Source organism: Olea europaea, unplaced genomic scaffold (assembly GCF_002742605.1).
Source record: "Olea europaea var. sylvestris unplaced genomic scaffold, O_europaea_v1 scaffold1485, whole genome shotgun sequence".
In the NCBI taxonomy this organism is placed as follows: Eukaryota; Viridiplantae; Streptophyta; class Magnoliopsida; order Lamiales; family Oleaceae; genus Olea; species Olea europaea.
The window spans coordinates 84,133-103,340 of record NW_019232414.1 but is presented as its reverse complement, the minus strand read 5'-3'; the positions used below and the strand labels follow the sequence as shown (position 1 = coordinate 103,340).

At 38.2% G+C, this 19,208-nt stretch overlaps 1 long non-coding RNA gene across 4 annotated transcripts; it reads left to right on the top strand.

Moving 5' to 3' along the window:
* Positions 1-4,914: 4,914 nt before the first annotated feature.
* On the top strand, positions 4,915-9,694 carry LOC111376305. 4 transcript variants are annotated; one of them, XR_002699450.1, is made up of 7 exons: positions 4,915-5,079; positions 5,607-5,647; positions 5,946-6,088; positions 7,257-7,335; positions 8,529-8,561; positions 9,022-9,091; positions 9,243-9,694. It is a non-coding gene; the product is annotated as an uncharacterized LOC111376305 (long non-coding RNA). The 4 variants fall into 4 exon arrangements; XR_002699452.1 differs by having other exon boundaries at positions 5,924-6,088; XR_002699449.1 differs by having other exon boundaries at positions 4,915-5,107.
* Positions 9,695-19,208: the final 9,514 nt, after the last annotated feature.

The following is a 19,208-nucleotide window of genomic DNA, read 5'->3' as shown; positions in this document are numbered from 1 at the left end:
GGTGATGGTCACAGATTATTTAGTTGATTGTGACAGTTGGTTAATCTGTGACCAATGAAAAAGATAAATTATGACCAAAAAATAATATGTGACCTAAAAATTAATAATTTGTGACTGTTTAATAACTTGTGACCTATAATATTTGTAATCTGTGACCTACAAATTTTTTTATTCGTGACTGAAAAATAATATGTGACCTATCAAATTTTTAATTTGTGACATAAAAATAAGTTGTGACCAATAATTTGATAAGTTATGACTAAAAATTAATTCGTGACTAATTAATTTTTTATTTGTGACTGATGAAAAAATTGTGACCTACAAAATTTTTTGAATTGTGATCGTAAAATAATTTGTGATATAAAATTCTGATTTGTGACCAAAAAATAATAAGTGGCTAATTAAATTGTTAATTTGTGACCAAACTGTATAAATATGTGACCTAAATATATTTAATTAATTAAATCATAAATAAAATTTAATAAAAATCTGATTTTTGAAGTTTGAAACTTGTTTTCTTAATTTTGAAATATGCTATACTTAATCTCTTACTTAGGAAATTTCCCCTTTTTCTTTTCGTAAATTGAATCCCCCCACCCTATAGACTTCCCAAGTAACTACAAAAACAATAATTCTCAACAACCCACAAAAATATCAAAAAGAAAGGAAAACTTATATAATTCTCCCTGACTTTCATTTCTCTGTAGTAAATAATCACTTGTACTGAATGGTAAAAGCAGAAGAAAAGGAAGAAAAAATAAATCAAAGGTTCCAGGGAGCCTAAACCTTTATGTGTGACTGGAGATTATATTACAATTAAACTTGGTTGTTCATAACTTGATTATTTAGAATGCTAAAGACAGTCAATGAACAACTTGAATATAATGCTTTTGATGAACAACCTGCCAAAAATAGGAATTTACTTCGAATTTGTCTGAATATGACTAATCAAAAAGCAAATTACATTTTTGTCGAGACCAAATATTAAATTTATTTAATAAAAAGTCAAGTGATCACCCTCCAAGCAAACCCACCATTGGCCACACACCAAACCCCCTATTCCCCACCCAGGATGGAGCCAGGAATATTATTCAGTGCGGGCACAATTTAATGAACACCAAACTTTGAATTTTTGACCATGAGTTTAATAATGATAAAAATATAAACAATATTACGACAATACTAAAATTAACATAGTTTATTAATTATAATTACTCCTTATAAGTTTTCATACTTTGATAGTTGTACAATGACTTCATTATCAATCTTCAAAAATACTTCTTTCTCTACATAAAAAATTGTGCTATCATTCATCCATTAATCACCCAATCGATTGTGCAATCTATCTCATAGTAGAAAATACAGAAGTAGCAATTGTGCTATCATTCATGATCTTGAGGCGGACAAGGACCATTTAGCATATATGGTATTCGAACTTGATCTTGGATATTAGCATTGTAATCTAAAACTGGTAATCCTTAGTCCAGGATCAATGGAGAGTTGTGTAAAACCAAAATCCACTTTATTCGATAGGTCCCTATCAGCATTTTCTAAAATCATGTCCTTTAAAAGAATCTCTTCATTTCATATCTAAATAAATTGATAAATCATAGTGAGCTTAGGAAAAAAAAAGTTCAACAGAACCGATTGTTAATGATTTTTGCATTTGATCAATAAGCGTATCGAGTAAAATCAAGCAAAATCTATTCTCAACTGACTCAATTCTATGTACCCAAAACATTAAATCAACCTCCATATCATTACCATACATTCAAATCAAACACACATAATAACAAGTCTGTTCAAAGTTATTAAGTCGAACACATTACCCACACAATTAAATCTCTACTCAAATATTCAAAAAACTAAGTCCTCATACAGAGGCAGAACAGATTTACTTTGCATAAAAATATATAGGGACCACACTTACCAAACGATAGGCCGGACGCAGGACCTTCAAGGATATAGAGGGACGAGTAGATTTATTCTGCATAAAAGTATATAGGCACAAGACTCGAGAGCGCCGAGCGGAGAGTTGGAGATTGAGAAGCTGAGAGAAGTGGATTTGGGAATGTCGTGGTTTCAATTTTAGCACACATGTATAATTGGTTGGGTTGGTCAATTTCTGTTCCAATTTAAATTTTTTCCCCCTTTGGACTGGACAAGAGGAAAGCCCAATAGCCTACTACTTTTTTTTTTTTTGAAAAATGAAAGAGTTGGGCTAGGCCTAAAATTCCAGTGCAAGCCTTGGTCCCACACAATTAAATCTCTACTCAAATATTCAAAAAACTAAGTCCTCATACAGAGGCAGAACAGATTTACTTTGCATAAAAATATATAGGGACCACACTTACCAGACGATAGGCCGGACGCAGGACCTTCAAGGATATAGAGGGACGAGTAGATTTATTCTACATAAAAGTATATAGGCACAAGACTCGAGAGCGCCGAGCGGAGAGTTGGAGATTGAGAAGATGAGAGAAGTGGATTTGGGAATGTCGTGGTTTCAATTTTAGCGCACATGTATAATTGGTTGGGTTGGTCAATTTCTGTTCCAATTTAAATTTTTTCCCCCTTTGGACTGGACAAGAGGAAAGCCCAATAGCCTACTACTTTTTTTTTTTGAAAAATGAAAGAGTTGGGCTAGGCCTAAAATTCCAGTGCAAGCCTTGGTCTGTACTGGTCCTGAACAAAAAATATTTTGAAAAGAAAAACATTAGGTCCAAAATGAAGTGGTCTCAAGATCTAATTTTTCAGTAATGTAGCGATGTGATTGCAGCACGTAAAAGGGTGAAGGAAAAAAGGAGGATAAGTGAAAATACAGAAGAGTCTTCTTTATGCCGAGGAAATGGTGGCAGATAGCCACAAAAAATATACAATTTTCCAAAAAGGCTGTTGACCACTGTTTAAAAAAAATCAAAAATTTGTAAAAACCTTAAAAACATTGAAAACCCAAAATTGCCCCTGACATTTCACTCTCACAAACCGACGCTGGACTCTGGAGAAAGAAGGGTTTGAAGAAAAAACAAGGAAACTGAAGAGTTTTTCTTGGGAGGAGACCGACTGGCTATTAACAGAAGCGAAGAAAGTAAGTTTTGTATAATTTTTCCCCCCATTAATATATGTTAAAGATTTATTTGTTGGAAATAGTGGTAGAAATCTTTGTAATCTAATTTTTCAGTAATGTAGCGATGTGATTGCAGCACGTAAAAGGGTGAAGGAAAAAAGGAGGATAAGTGAAAATACAGAAGAGTCTTCTTTATGCCGAGGAAATGGTGGCAGATAGCCACAAAAAATATACAATTTTCCAAAAAGGCTGTTGACCACTGTTTAAAAAAAATCAAAAATTTGTAAAAACCTTAAAAACATTGAAAACCCAAAATTGCCCCTGACATTTCACTCTCACAAACCGACGCTGGACTCTGGAGAAAGAAGGGTTTGAAGAAAAAACAAGGAAACTGAAGAGTTTTTCTTGGGAGGAGACCGACTGGCTATTAACATAAGCGAAGAAAGTAAGTTTTGTATAATTTTTCCCCCCATTAATATATGTTAAAGATTTATTTTGTTGGAAATAGTGGTAGAAATCTTTGTAGAATATGTAAAATTAGTAAAAATAAAGTTTTCTTAAGGTTTGTTGCCGGAGATCGCCGAAAATGGTGGAAATGGTGATCTCCGGGTGGGGCCGTCTTGTGTTGAAGAAGACGGCGTCTGTTTGGGCCGTCTGTAGAATAGTTTTTTATTTTAATTTTTTTATCATTTAAATAATTATTTAATTATTATTTAAATGATAAATAATTATTTAATTATATTTAAATGATAAAAGAAAAATATAAATAATGAATATTTGTTAATAATCAAAATACGCAATTGAAATTTAATTATAGATTAATTGAAAGAAATTTCTAATATTTGAAATAAATAATTAAATATTTACGTTTACTTGTTCAATAAATAATTTAAATGAACAATTGAAATGAAAAACCATTGGAATAAATAAATAATTTCTCACAAAAATAAATAATGAACATTTAAATAATAATAAAATGATTATTTAAATGATAAATAAATAAATGTTATTAATCAAAATACGCAATTAAAATTTAATTGATACAAATTTCTAATATTGGAATTAAATAATTACGTTTTCTTGTTCAATAAATAATTTAAATAATCTTTTCATATAAGTAATTAAATCAAATAATTTAGATGAACAATTGAAACAAATAATGAAAAATAATTGGAATAAATAATTAATTGAAATGCACAAAAATAAATAATGAACATTTAAATAATAATTACATGATTATTTAAATAATAATTACATGATTATTTAAATAATAAATGAACAAATGTTAATATTGAAAATATTAATTAAAGTTTAATTGAAATAAATTTCTAACATTTGAAATGAATAATTAAATATTTACCTTTGCTTGTTCAATAAATAATTTAAATAATCGATTCATATAAGTAATTAAATCAAATAATTTAAATGAACAATTGTTTACTCATTTAATTATAAGTAAACGGTTTACGAACATGCTCACTTATAGTTAAAACTAGATTCTTATGTAATTTCTTGCATAATATGTTTTTTAACTTGTAATTTTAGTAAAGTACATTTTTATAGATAATTATTTCTAACATTCATGTTAGTTATTATACTGTCATGTTAGAACACGTAGATTTTATTGAATTTATCCATATACAAAAAATAGATTGTGTGTCGGTATCTGTATAACTTAATATCAAAGATTATTAAGTTCCTATTTTAGAACATTTGAAATTATGAGACGATTAACTGAAGCATTTAATTTATCTATTGAAAGGCCAATTTCATTGCCTTTAATATAAAAGAGGGAATGTCATTTAACTGTTCATACGTTCGACTAGTGTTCATAAAATGGACCGTTCGACTAGTGTTCATAAAATGGGAACAATGTCGTATCATAAGAGACTAAAATATCTATTTTCAGAGACCATCCAGCCTCTTCTACTCTCATCAATTTGCGTGTTTTCCTGCTTCCAGAAACCATCTAGCATCTTTTACTATCATTTGCGTGTTTGATTAGATCTCCGGTTCTCTCTCCCTCTCTCTCATTTTATAGTATGTTCTCCTTATTTTTTACTGTTATGTTGTTCGTTTAGCTCGATCCAGCTGACAAACTTCAGTTCGTGCTAGATACATGCTTCTTTGTGGATTAGTTTGTTACTTTTTGTAATTTTGCTTGAAGTTTTTTTCGTTTTCCTTGTGTGAGATGTGAAAAGTTTGTTGGGTTACTCTTAATTTACTTCAATCTGCTCCGAAAGCCACAGATTTTGCTCAATGTATTTTTTCCGATTCCTGTTGTCTTTGACTATATTTATTTTTTGGCTGTAGTTTGTACTATAGTTCTAGCATATTTTTAGTTGATTTTTGCTTAGTCTAGCTTGATCTTGCTAAAAAAATTCGATTTTTGCTTGGTCTAGCTTGATTTGCACCAGAAGTTTTAGTTCTTGCTTAATAGATTTGTTTTTTTTATTGGAAACTGTTTATTTGTGGTGGATTAATTTGGAATTTTATCTATTTACTTACACTTTCTGATATATTTTATGGTTTATTGCAGCTATCGAATCAATTACTTCATAATAATTGTGATTATTCTTGGTAAGACTGCTGAAGATGGTGTTTCATTCTCATTTTATAGAAGTTCGCACATTTTGAGTGAACTATATGGTTCAAAATTTAGAAGTAGTTTAATAGCTTATAATGAAATGGTTGGGTATGGTAAATAAATATTTCTTTCACCTAGGAAATTAGTAACTACGAGTTTGATTGTACTTTAATAACCTATTGGAGGAATTATGATTTTTTTGAGCATCTATATGGTTTTATCAAGATTTATTCCCATACATTTCACAATATATCTCCTTTTTCTTATAGTTAATCATGCATATACGTGTAGAGCTATGACGATAAAGGACCTGTCATAGATGCTGTTGTATGGCATGATGGAGAAGTTTGGAGGGCTGCTCTTGACACACACTGTTTTGAAGATGAACCCGGATGCGGGAAGCTTGCTAACTTTGTTCCTTTAACTAATTTTAGGTATTTAAGGCTTTTCTAGCAATTCAATTGACTGTCTTAAGTTATTTATATTTGGGGCTCTTAGCTTGCATCTTGGGGAATGAGACAGAATGCTTTTAGTTGGAAATAAGCGAAATTTCAATGCTGCTTGGTTTGTGTTTTAGTTTTCAGTTTATTTTTAGTTTTCTATTTGAGGGTCCATTTTAAGATTGCTAAAAACGTGTTTGATTTGTCATTTTGAAAAATTATTTCTCAAAATAGAAAATCATAAGGATGTTTGGTTTGACATTTTGAACATTGTTTTATGACATTTTATTCCATTATGTTTTGATTATTCGGTAAAAATAGAATAATTTTATGTTAATATATTATCAAGTAGCACATACATTTTAAAATTAGTGAATCTTACAATATTTTCTTCTCGCTAAAATAGTAAAATAAAAATAAATAATAAATTGAGTTCAAAATATATGAAATAAAAAAATAAAAATTAATGATATGGACTAAGAATATTTTTATTTGAGTTCATTTAAATATTTTTTTAGAATTTTTATGTTAAATTTATTAAGAGCTTGAACTATTTTTATTTTTATTTTAATTTTTGTAATTTTTAGCTTTCTACAAATTTTTTTAATTTTAATTTTTCAGAATTATATTTTTATTTGAAATTTATATCTTCTTGGAATGTACATCAATTTTAAATATAGACTTATCTTTTTTCCGTAAGTATCAACCTTCGGTGGTTAAAAGGAAAACATATTTATGATTTTTTTTCTTTTTCGTAGTATTTTCTTTACGAGAGTTTGGACTGTGTGAAGTTTAATAAATTCTTAAACTAGGGAGAAGTTTATATTCATGTCAGAATTAACCATTGAATCTGTGTCCATTTTGGGATCCGTTTTCTATGAACATATTAATATAGTTATATCAGACTTTTATTTTTTAATGCTTTCACTTGTATCATGGAGTGTAAAGGTCGGTAGAATTCGCATTTCAATCGACCACATCACATGTCCTCTTGAGATGTTTTACAGCATCTTCATTGATGATCCTGGTGTCTTAAATAATTAATGTCGCAGTTTTTGCATGTACAAGTTCTGTCATATTAACTTATAGACTGTTCAATATTTAATTTGTGATGGTACTATTCTTTTTCAATTAACCTCAGTTACTGTTATAATAATTCCAGGGGTGAGGTGCACGTCTCACTGATGAACCTTATGGATAAATTATTGTTTGCATCATATGCAGATAGCAGATCCAGCTAGGTAAAGTTTTTTCACCATTTTCACTTTGTTCAGCATTTCTAGCTGTTTATTTTCATCTTGCATAAGCAAACATTGGAATACAGTTCTTTGTCACCTGTGTTTTCATTGTATGCAATATCATTAAGATTAGAACACTAGGGAATGACATATATTATCATATAAAAAAAAATGAATGGGCCCCTGGTTTATAGTTTAACTGTATACTTATGTTGAAAACGGTCTTTGTATTTAATGATTTTGCTTTTAGGAAATTTTATAGATTTGGATACAATCATGTTATTGTTTCCAACTTTGAATTCTAAGTGACAGGAACATTCACGTTAGTCTTAAGTTCGGGTTCACTTGCAATAATAACTCTCAACTGAAAGCATCTGTAAGTTTTAAGCATTGAAATTTGAAGTAATCTTGCCTGGTTTACACCTTTACATTTATGTTGTATTCTATGGTTTTCAAGTTTGGGAAGCCTATCAAAGTTAACTGGGCATATTGCAGTAGTTGGGAGGACACATTAAGTAAATCCATAGATTCATCTTTTTCAGACTTGTGTTTTTTAGCCGCTTTTGTACTTCATTTAGAGTTGTATGAATTTTTAATTGTGATAATATTTTATCCATTTTATCTAGGACAGTTCACCATTTTTGCTAGTTACTTTCAAACCAATTCATACTATTTATTTACAGATTATGAAAAAAAAAAAAAGAAGGAGGAAGAAGAAGAAGTTATTTTAAGCATGTTCTTAAAATAAATAAATAGAGTTAATTAAAATCAACATTTTTCTTCTTCAAACTTTTAATAATATTCTGGTATTTTGCCATCGAAAAGTAATTATGCATCTTCTTTCCCTACCTAACATGTAATTATTTAATTGCTGCGATATACGTTTTTCTTAGTCTTTTTCAGAATTGCTCATCCATCTACCATATATTTCTTATTCTGCAAAATTCATGAATGGTTACATGATACCCTTAGTTACCACTCTAGCACTTGATGCTATTTTTAATACATTCATTGGAGATTCGAGGCTACTGTGCTATTTACAAATCACAGACATATTTGAAACAAAACTGTGCATATATGTAGCTGATGTTTACTAATATCCAAACCATTTGTCATACCTTCATTTTTAGAAATCCATAGATACTATCCATATGGTGTTTTTAATGTATTCTTTTTGTTGCATTTTTCTATTCTAGATTCATATTCGAAGAGACTTGACAGCCATTAAAGTAAGTTGTCTTTACATGTTAGTTGCTTCTAAAAAATATCATTCATCATGTAAGAGGTATTGTTGTTGGTTTTTGCTTGATTCTATTGTTTGAAGTCATTTGTAGGAATTGTCCATTTGATGGCTCTCGAGTTCCTTTTTTTTTTTTTTTTTTTTTTTAGTTGTATAAATAAGTTGGTATAAAGTTGTGATTTCCTGTATTTTAATGTGTGTGTGTTTGTACACTATTTGCTGTTATGTACTAGCAATAAAACCTTATAAGGAAGTATAATTTTATAAAGTTAGTTACTTTTGTTTTGCGCATGTTTTCTTCTTAGCTTTTAATTTTTGGAATTAATGAATTAATCTAATGTTCTTAATTTTTGTTAGTGATTTTCGTTCATCTCATATAATTTCAAGGGTTCCATATGAATTCATTGATTCCATGAAATGTTATATTTATTTTAATTTTTTTGTTTCAGATTGGAAGATATCGTTTCCGAAGTGAAAATACTAAAATTTTCGATGTTAATTAAACTGTGTTATCTTCAGGTATTTTATTTATTTTAAATATTTCCTTCAATTTTATTAGGTTCATAGCTTGTTCTGTATTTTTTTTCCATGAAGTTTCTTTTATAGTATTTATCATTTAACTACTACTGTTACGTGTTTGCACATTTGGGCAACCTATCGGGACTCACAGTCAACTTATGCCGAACCACGTGGCACTCAAGTCGAGGTGATTTGCATACCCGAGGCCCACAATCGAGGTCCACAAAAGGTGAGGCCCATCTATCATTGCCTCTTGAGGAGCTACCGAAGCCCATATGCCGAGGCCCTTTGAAGGTGGACGAGGCCCTGTTGGTCGAAGCTCTGTAACCGAGGTAGCAGCCTCCGAATCATAAAGCAGCATCTTCCATAGATGCTTTTCCCAAGAGATTCTCAGCACAAAGATCTTATTTGAATGATTGATAGGACGTTTGTCATGAGTGTAAATGTTAAGTCTTATCACTAGTAGAGGTGGCTCTGCCAATCAATAAATGTATAGCAGGCTAGGTGTGGTTGAGCTTACAGTTTGACATGTAAATTAACCGGATGAGGTCACGTGTACCCCGAACCAAAGGTTACGATCTAACTTGTGACACTATAAATGCTCCCCCATGTACCCCATACAAAGGCTAATGCAAGAATCAATACAAAAAATCATACTTTACTCAACTCTCTATTTTTTAATATCTTGCAACACAAACGAGTTCATACATATTTGGATACACGTTTACAAACATCGATTGGTAATTATTATACAATTAGTCAACGAACATCCCGTCAAATTTCGAACGTTCTCGTCCCGCGTCGTTGAGCTATTCCCACGCCCTCGATCTATCCGTTTTAGATCGTTTACGTGTCTTAGCGTGTTGGACTTTCTCTCACGTGTGCACGGATGAGTTCGGCATCTATTGGCAACATATTTTGGGGTCAACAGATTGGTGCTATCTGTGGAAAACTATACAATAACCACGAACAGCCTTATGGTGAAAGTTTATTGAAGAGGAACATTTAGGCACCCCCTTGAAAAAAAGATTTGTTCTTGAAAAAGAACAAGAGGAAGCCACCATGGCAGCCAACATGAGGGACATCGCTAGCCAGAACATGGCTATGAGGGAACTCATGGCCCAAATGCAAGGCCAGGGAGGCTTCCCTATTCCTCCATACACCCCCCAAAGGTACTACCAGCAAGAAGATGAAGTTCAAAGTCAGAGAGTTGTCTCGTCGGACTATAGCCGAGGTAAAAGTCCATTTGAAAAGGAAGTGAAAGTTGATGTTTCTTCCAACTATGCTTCAATGTGACCCACCGAGATCCCTTTGAACCATGATAACTTCCCACCTCCATATGAGCAAGAGCGAAGACATAGGAGGTCAGATAGTGTATTTGACAGAATCAACCCTACAGAACTGAGGCCTAGGTAACAACAGCTGGAAGAAAGGCATGAAAATGCCCCCCGTGCTGCACTGCCTAGAAATAGGCGCCAAAGGAGGGAAGAGGAGATTAGGAACTGTCCCGAAACCTCTCACCAACCACCAAGATATGAGGCTGAAGAAAACGATTCAGATGAGCAGCAGATGTCCTATGACTTGGACGATGATGATGAAAACCTGCTATCTTGAGGAAACTAAGGAGTGCCCAGGTCTCGAACCACTACGTTATGCCCAAGATACCAAATTATGATAGAAGAGGTGACCCTGAGAAGCACCTGAACGATTACAAAACTCACATGAGCCTAAGGGACGCCATCCCAGCTGTGAAATGCAGAGCTTTTCACTTAACAATTAGCGGAGCAGCTGAAATTTGGTATAGTGGGTTAACACTTGGGAGCATAAGAAGTTGGCCCGAATTTAAGACTACCTTCTTGAAGAGGTTCGTTGTGAGCAAAGAGAGAGAGGCTCCCATCCAACGTCTCCAAGATATAGGACAGGCACATGGGGAGTCCCTAAAGAGCTTCCTGTCATGCTCCATTGATGAGATGACGTACTGTGTGCAAGTCACTGATCGTGAGGCGTTATCTGCACTGAGAGGAGGCCTGAACATGAACACCCTGTTTTGGAGAGACGTGCAAAATCAAGACCCCACCACCTATGACGCCCTACTCGAGATGAGGAGATGGGAGATCATCAATGAAGAATTGATTGAGCATAGGAACAGGGCAAGTAGAGGCCTCCCACCTTAACAAAGACAGCGTGCTAGAGGGCCGACCTCCCACTTGATGGATTATCAAATGAACCAAGCCGGTAATGAGAGTTCTAGGCAAGCACTTGTCACCACCACTCTGAATGCAGTTCTAACCTTAGCATATGAGGATATCAACTCAGTCACTAACACCCAACAGATGGGAACTCCGCAAGGATCCCGCAGGGGAAGAGGTCGAGGCCGGGGTTCGGGACCTAGAAATAGGTCAAATTCGAACCTCCCCGGATACTGCATATACCACCGGTCCTGTTCACGATACAACAAACTGTCGAGACTATACTAACCGTACCCAACAAGAACCTCCTAGGGATAGAAATGAATCACCCTAGGCGAATAGGCCTTCACCTAGGTATGACAACCGACCTGGGCGTGAAGAGGGCGCTCCCCATCAAAGGATATTTCCCCGCGACGAAGGGAGCATGATACAGAGAGGCCCACGGAAGGGCACAGACATCGAAGAAATCGGAAAACTCAGGATGAGGTCCCTGTCTACGAGGTGGATACCATATTTGGAGACCCATATATGGGCGGTGAAACGCGGAACGCTAAAAGGAATTACGCCTGTGAGGCTAAATTCCCCCTGTTTACCAGCTATATTGTGGACCACATCTCCCGGATGAATCTTCACCCAGGAGGATGCTGAAGGAATTCACTACCCCCACTGCAATGCAATTGTGGTGAGAGTTGTCATAGCTCGAAATGAGCTCAAACGAATGCTAGGTGACAACAGTAGCTTTGTCAACATTCTATTCGAGTCCACCTTCGACAAGATGATACTGGACCATGAGTTGATGCCCACCACCACTCCCTTGTACGGATTTACCAGAGATAGCATCACTCTAAGAGGAAAGATCACCCTTGTAGTGGAGATGGGGGAGTCTCCCCAAACTACAATGAACTTTATGGAGTTTTTTATTATTGACAGTCGATCGGCCTACCATGGAGTATTGGGTAGGCCAGCTCTAAAGGAATTGGGAGCCGTCACCTCCATCCACCATCTATGCATGAAATTCCCGACAAAAAATGGGGTGGAAATGGTGAGAGGTGATCAAAGAGGCTCGAGAGAGTGCTATCTAGGCTCCATTAGAAAGGTAGAGCCCCGGGACGTCCATGTGATCATCGTCGACATAGTCATGGCTGATGTCCCAGGTGATGCTCCCTCCAAACCGAAAATTGTGGAAATGATCGACACACCACCCATTCCGAAAGTATTGGTCATCGATGAGATTGACCCCGCATAATTGAACACGAATCTCAAGCATCCCTAGTTGAAGAACTTGAAAGCTTCTTGGTGGACCCCCGAGACCTATCCAAATTGTTGAAAGTGGGAAAAGGCTTGTCCAACAGTTTGAAAGAAAAGATCAAGGATTTCCTATGTAGGAACCTTGATGTCTTTTCTTCGAGGCATGAAGATATAGTAGGCATAGACCCCAAGGTCAGTTGCCACCACTTGAAAATTGATCCTAAGGTTGCCCTGCACAGACAAAAGAGGAGCCCTCAACCCTGAGAAGTATGAGGCCCTAAAGGAAGAAGGTCAGAAGCTCATCTAAAATGGCTTCATCAGAGAGGCCACCTATCCGAGGTGGGTCTCCAACCCGGTTTTAGTGAAGAAACACAACGGAAAATGGAGGGTATGAATTGATTTCACTAACCTCAACAAAGCTTGCCCGAAGGACAGCTTTCCACTCCCAAGGATTGACCAACTAGTAGACTCCATGGCTAGGCACGAGTTGTTGAGCTTTATGGACGCATACTCCGGCTACAACAAAATTCCCATGCACCCGACTGATGAGGAACACACCTCTTTTATCACAGATAGAGGCCTTTATTGCTATAAGGTGATATCCTTCGGGTTGAAAAATGTCGGGGCCAGATATCAAAGGCTCGTCAACAAAATATTTGTGAACCTCATCGGCAAGACAATGGAGGTCTACATAGATGACATGCTTGTGAAAAGTTTGGAAGCTGGGGACTACGTGACGTACCTCAACAACACCTTACAAATCTTAAGAAGGTATAGGATGAGGCTCAACCCCCTCAAGTACGCTTTCAGGGTTGCCTCCGAAAAATTCTTACGATACATGGTCAACCAACGCGAAATTGAAGCCAACCCTGAGAAGATTGAAGCCTTATGCAAGATAAGGTCCCCCTAAAAGCCAAAGGAGATACAAAGCTTGACTGGGCGAGTGGCCACATTTAGTTGCTCCGTCTCCAAAGCTACAGACAAATGCCTCCCATTTTTCAAAGTGTTGAAAGCTGGGAAGAAGTTCTAATGGACCGCGAAATGTGAAAAGGCCTTCCAGGCCTTAAAAGGCACCTAGGGCAGGCTCCCTCCTCTCCAAACTGAAGCTCGACAAGATTCTTCAACTGTATTTGGCCGTCTATGGGTCACCTCGCTTGAACTCCAAGGCACACGCCACTTGCCTCCCTTTGGAGAGGCTGATCATCACTGGGAGAAGCCTCAACATGGATGAATCATCCACCATGTTGGAAAGCGTCGTTACCTCGGACGAGAGGTCAGCGCCATCTTTTGGCTGCCTTCTTGAACTCCGAGCCACACGCCACTTACCTCCCTTTGGCGAGGCTGAATGCCACTGGGAGAAGTCTCAACATGGATGAACTATCCATTATGTTGGGAAGCGTCGTCACCTTAGATGAGAGGTTAGCGCCATCTCTGGGCCACCTCGCTTGAACTCCAAGGTGTACGCCACTGGGAGAAGCCTCAACATGCCTGAACCATCCACCATGTTGGGAAGCGTCGTCACCTCGGACGAGAGGTCAGCACCATCTCTAGGCCACCTTGCTTGAACTCTGAGGCGCACGCCACTTGCCTCCCTTTGGTGAGGCTGAATGCCATTGGGAGAAGCCTCAACATGGATGAATCATCCACCATGTTGGGAACCATCATCACCTAGAAGGAAAGGTCAGCATCCCATCTCTTTACTACCTCGCTTGAACTCCGAGGCTCACGCAACTTGCCTCCCTTTGGTGAGGCTGAATGTCAAGGGGAAAAGCCTCAACAAGGATCGAACTTCTTTGCCCATTGATTCACAAAGCTCAACCACAATGGGCTTCACGCACTACCTTTTCAATCAGACATAGCAATGTTCTCAGTTCAGCTGAAAGACGGTCCAGTCTTAAGATCTATTCAGATCACAGTTATTAAGCTTAATTATAATTTACTTGCTTAAGTCCAATATCAATCATGGTTCATGTGGGTTAAGTACAATTTACTTGCTTAAGTGATTGGAGTTGTGATATCAAGTTAAAGTTATTTAATTCTTCAATCAATCTTAAGTTTGATTACTTAACGAGGCCAATGCACTTGGAAGAAGAACAACATTGAATGAAAAAGATTATATTAATTTTTAATCAGTTACAAAAGGAGGGCCTGAGGTCAGTACATCGAAATTAACTGAAAAGTAAACTATCTTAAGCCTCGGATGATGGCGGAGGTGCCTCGGCAGTAGGAGCCTCCGCATCTTGAGCATCAAAACTCCCTTTTTCTGCATCCGCTGCTTCATCTCCAATTGTTTCATCAGCTGGGGTCTAAGGCACTTCATCCACAAACTCCAACCTCAGCTATGACGGGTCTTGCACAAGCATAATTCCTCCAATACACGCTTAAGCTCTTGTACTCCTCAATGTTGTGGAAGTTGGCAATGTAGTCTTTGACTGCCTCCTCCCTCACCACATTGGCCTCTTCCTTTACCTTGGCCAATTCATCCACATACCATTTCATTTGGCCATCCAAGAATTTGTAGGCATCTTGGGCCCCAGCCAGCTGCAAATTGGCCTTCTCCAAGGCCTCAGCAATCACCTTTTGGTGGTTATTGGATACCTCCACTTTCTTAGTAAGGGAAGCCACCTCGCACTGGGATTCATAGACCTCCTACTTCAAGGCCTCAATCTGAGCCAAAGCAGACTCCAGCTTGGCCGTATCTTTGATTTTTTGGGCCCTCCCCTTCCTCTGCCTCGACCCTAGCCTTCTTTAGCTCCTCTGCAAGGGAGGTCACCTTCTTCTTTGAGGATTAGGTCGTTGTCTGAAAATCAGTAAGGGCCTCTCTGCACTCCAGTGCGAGGCCAAAAGTCCTCACACTTTGGCTCACAAGAGCCTTTGTCAAGTCCACCGAGTCGCAGGAAGAGGCATGCAACTACTACCGGTCCTTCCAAAATTTATAGAAGCTCTCTGTAGCACTTTGGATCTCGGCTGGCAGAGCCTCCACCAACGCCGGGGCCAGGACCTCCTTCTTCCCAGCAAAGAAGTTCAGGGATTTCCCTTGCACTCTTGTGGGCCTCTACTTGGTAGCTTCATCCTCTGCCTTCTCAGTAGCCCTCCTCGCAGCAGCCTCCTCAACATTGGCATGCCGCACCATTTCAATTTTCACTGCTTTTGAGGCGGCCTCCAGGAGCTTCGGCTGAGGCACTTCTTTTCCTTCGTGGGACACAGAGGTCCTGAACTTCCAAGATGAGCTGGTGACGTGCACCATCTTCCTTCTCTTTTGCTCCTCAAGGACCTTCTCCTTTCCTTGAGGGTCTTTGGCCTCTGAGGGGTCCCCTCCTCAGCAGCCCTGGAACTGCTATCTTTGGAGAGTCACTCCGCCCTTCCCCGAACCTCCTTTGCACCACTTGACCCTTGCTTCAGGGGCCTCATCGTCACATTGGATGTGGCCCTAAGGATAGAGGCCATGTCCGGGGCTGGATACTTGCTCCTCTTGAACTTGTGTGCAAAGCAGGTCAGTACATCAGCATTGAAATAAAAAGCAAGAAATACACAAGTATACAAGCCTCTTACCTTTGGAGGCCATCAATTCAAAGTCAATGAAGTAGTGGCTTCGATCGATGAAGTGGTCGAAGTGCTGAAGTTTCAGAGGTCTCTTGTAAATGTCTTCTATCACTTCAAACTCCTCCTTGCTCAACTCGAACCTTGTACTACAATCTGCACAGCAAGCCTCAACAAGTTAGAAAAAGAAAATTTTGAATACATAATGTAAACTACTTAGGCCGGGAGACTCACGAGCTTCGTAGTACTGGGTCAGTACTGTGCAAGCCAAGGTTGTGTCCCCCTCCACTGCCTACCACCTACCCCTCACTCAGAACCACAATTCCTTCTAACCCTTGATGGAAGAAGACAGCCCCACCACAAATGGTGCGTGAGCTCCCCAAGGAGTTAACTAATACCACCCCCTTAACTCCTTACCTGTCACCCTAGGCTGGAACAGGGTCATGAAGACGTGGAGAGGCATGTCCTCCCCAAGTGACACTTTCTTCCACATGAAGTACAAACCAACCAACTGGCTCCACCCATTTAGCAGAACCTGGGTCAGCGAAAACATAAAGTTCCTTAGCACTGCCCTAAAGAAGAGGTGCAGAGAAAAATGCATACTTGCTTTAAACAGGTATTCACTTACCCCCACGCATTCGGGCCTCGGATAGCAGGCGCGCTCATGAGCCTCGGGCATCAACATTTCGACATAATGAGGTACACAGTACCTCTCCCTTTTCTTCCCCAGCCTCTTTAAAGTCATATTTGAAGGCACTCTAGACGCCCCCCACTCCTCACTATAATCTACTGGCTCCTCAATCATAGCATATTGCTCGACCTCGGGGTCCCCTTTGTGACTCGCCCTCTCGCCGAATGACGCAACAGTTATTAATTCCTACCCGATGTGGACTCTATATCAGAAAAGGATGAACTCAATGCAAGGGATTTTCAGTGAAAATACTTATGGAAAATGACTACATGAATGAAGTAACGTCGAAAAATGAGAAGATCAACTATTTGGACGCCGAAAAACTTGAGGTTTTTAAGAAGAAATCAGATTGCAAAGGTTGAAAATCCAGAAAAATGGGGGGCTCTCGTCTTTTATAAAGGGCTAGGACGAACCCCAGTCATCTGATCAAAGCCCATTGAATCTGAACCCTTCATTCTAAACCAAATCCAAGGTGTAGAATTCAAACGATTTTTCAAACCTACGCTTCGGATTCAAGCGTGTCCTCTACGCACCTCCCCAAATGCGTCTGCTTCTAGAAGCTCCAGCTGTGCTCATAATTACAACTTTAATTTGACGGCAGTAGACGCCTTGGAAGTTGAATAGTCCAGCCACTTTCCTCAAAAATATGCGTAAAACATCAAATCATTGGCACAACTATCGAGGAACAATCATTACTAATGAGCATCAGAATTCAGCCTTCACAAGCCTCGTAGGTTCGATTCTCAACCACCTCGACTTCCTCATCACAATTCAGCCATCAAGCCTTACATGTTCGGTTCTCACCCACCTCGACTTCCTCATCACAATTCAGCCATCAAGCCTTACATGTTCGGTTCTCACCCACCTCGACTTCCTCATCACAATTCAGCCATCAAGCCTTACATGTTCGGTTCTCACCCACCTCGACTTCCTCATCACAATTCAGCCATCAAGACTCGCTGGTTCGGTTCTCACCCACCTCGGCTTCCTCATTACAATTCAGCCATCAAGCCTTGCAGGTTTGGTTCTCACCCACCTTGGCTTCCTCATCACAATTTAGCCATCAAGCCTCGCAGGTTTGGTTCTCACCCACCTCGATTTCCTCATCACAATTGAGCCATCAAGCTTCACAGATTCGGTTCTCACCCACCTCGGCTTTCTCATCACAATTCAACCTCCACAAGCCTCGCAGGTTCGGTTCTCAAACCACCTCGGCTTCATCATTTTTCGTAACAATTTTCATCATTCTTCCATAACGGCACATTTCTAACTCCAACCATGATATAAATATCTATACTTGGACTTGGGGGACTCTTATTTAGGGTACAAAAATTTCAAAAATTTCTTTAAACCTAACTGGCTAGCCTTACTTCGTTAAAGTCCTCGCATTAAACAAATGACTATACTTGGACTTGGGGACCATTGTTACATGTTTGCACACTTGGGAAACCCATCGAGGCCCACAGCTAACTCATGCCGAACCATATGGCACTCAAGCCGAGGTGATTTACATAGTCGAGGCTCACAACCGAGGTCCACAAAAGCCGAGGCCCATTTATACCGAGGCCCATCTATCATTGCCTCTTGAGGAGTTACTGAAGTCCATATGCCGAGGCCTTTTGAAGGTGGACAAAGCCCTGTTGACCGAAGCTCTGTGATCGAGGTAATAGCCTCCGAATCACAAAGCAGCATCTTCCATAGAAGCTTCTCCCAAGAGATCCTCTACACAAAGATCTTACTTGAATGATTGATAGAATGTTTGTCATTAGTGTAAATGTTAAGTCCTATCACTAGTAGAGGCGGCTTTGCCAATCAATAAATGTATAGTAGGCTAGGTGCGGCTAATGCCTACAATTTGACATGTAAATTAACCAGATTAGGTCACGTGTACCCCGAACCAAAGGTCACGATCTAACTTGTGACGGAAAATTCTACTTGTACATAATTATTACACATAATGGTATCCATAATGTGATGTGACAATCATCCGGTTATTGATGTGCAAGTGTGAGATTTGAATTAAAGGTTGGATCCAGTGTCACGTGTAATTATGGACATCATTATGTAGACAATTATATACATGTAGTACTTCCCAACTTGTGACACTATAAATACTCCACCATGTACCCCATACAAAGGCTAATGCAAGAATCAATACAGAAAATCATACTTTACTCAACTCTCTCTTTCTTATTATCATACAACACAAACGAGTTCATACATATTTGGATACACGTTTATAAACATCGATTGGTAATTATTGTGCAATCGATCAACGAACATCCCGTCGGATTTCGAATGTTTTCGTCCCGCGCCGTTGAGCTACTCCCACACCCTCGATCCATTCGTTTTAGACCGTCCACGTGTCTTAGTGTGTTGGACTTTTGCTCACGTGTGCGCAGGTGGGTCTGGCATCTGTTGGCAACATTTTTTTGGGTCAACAATTATG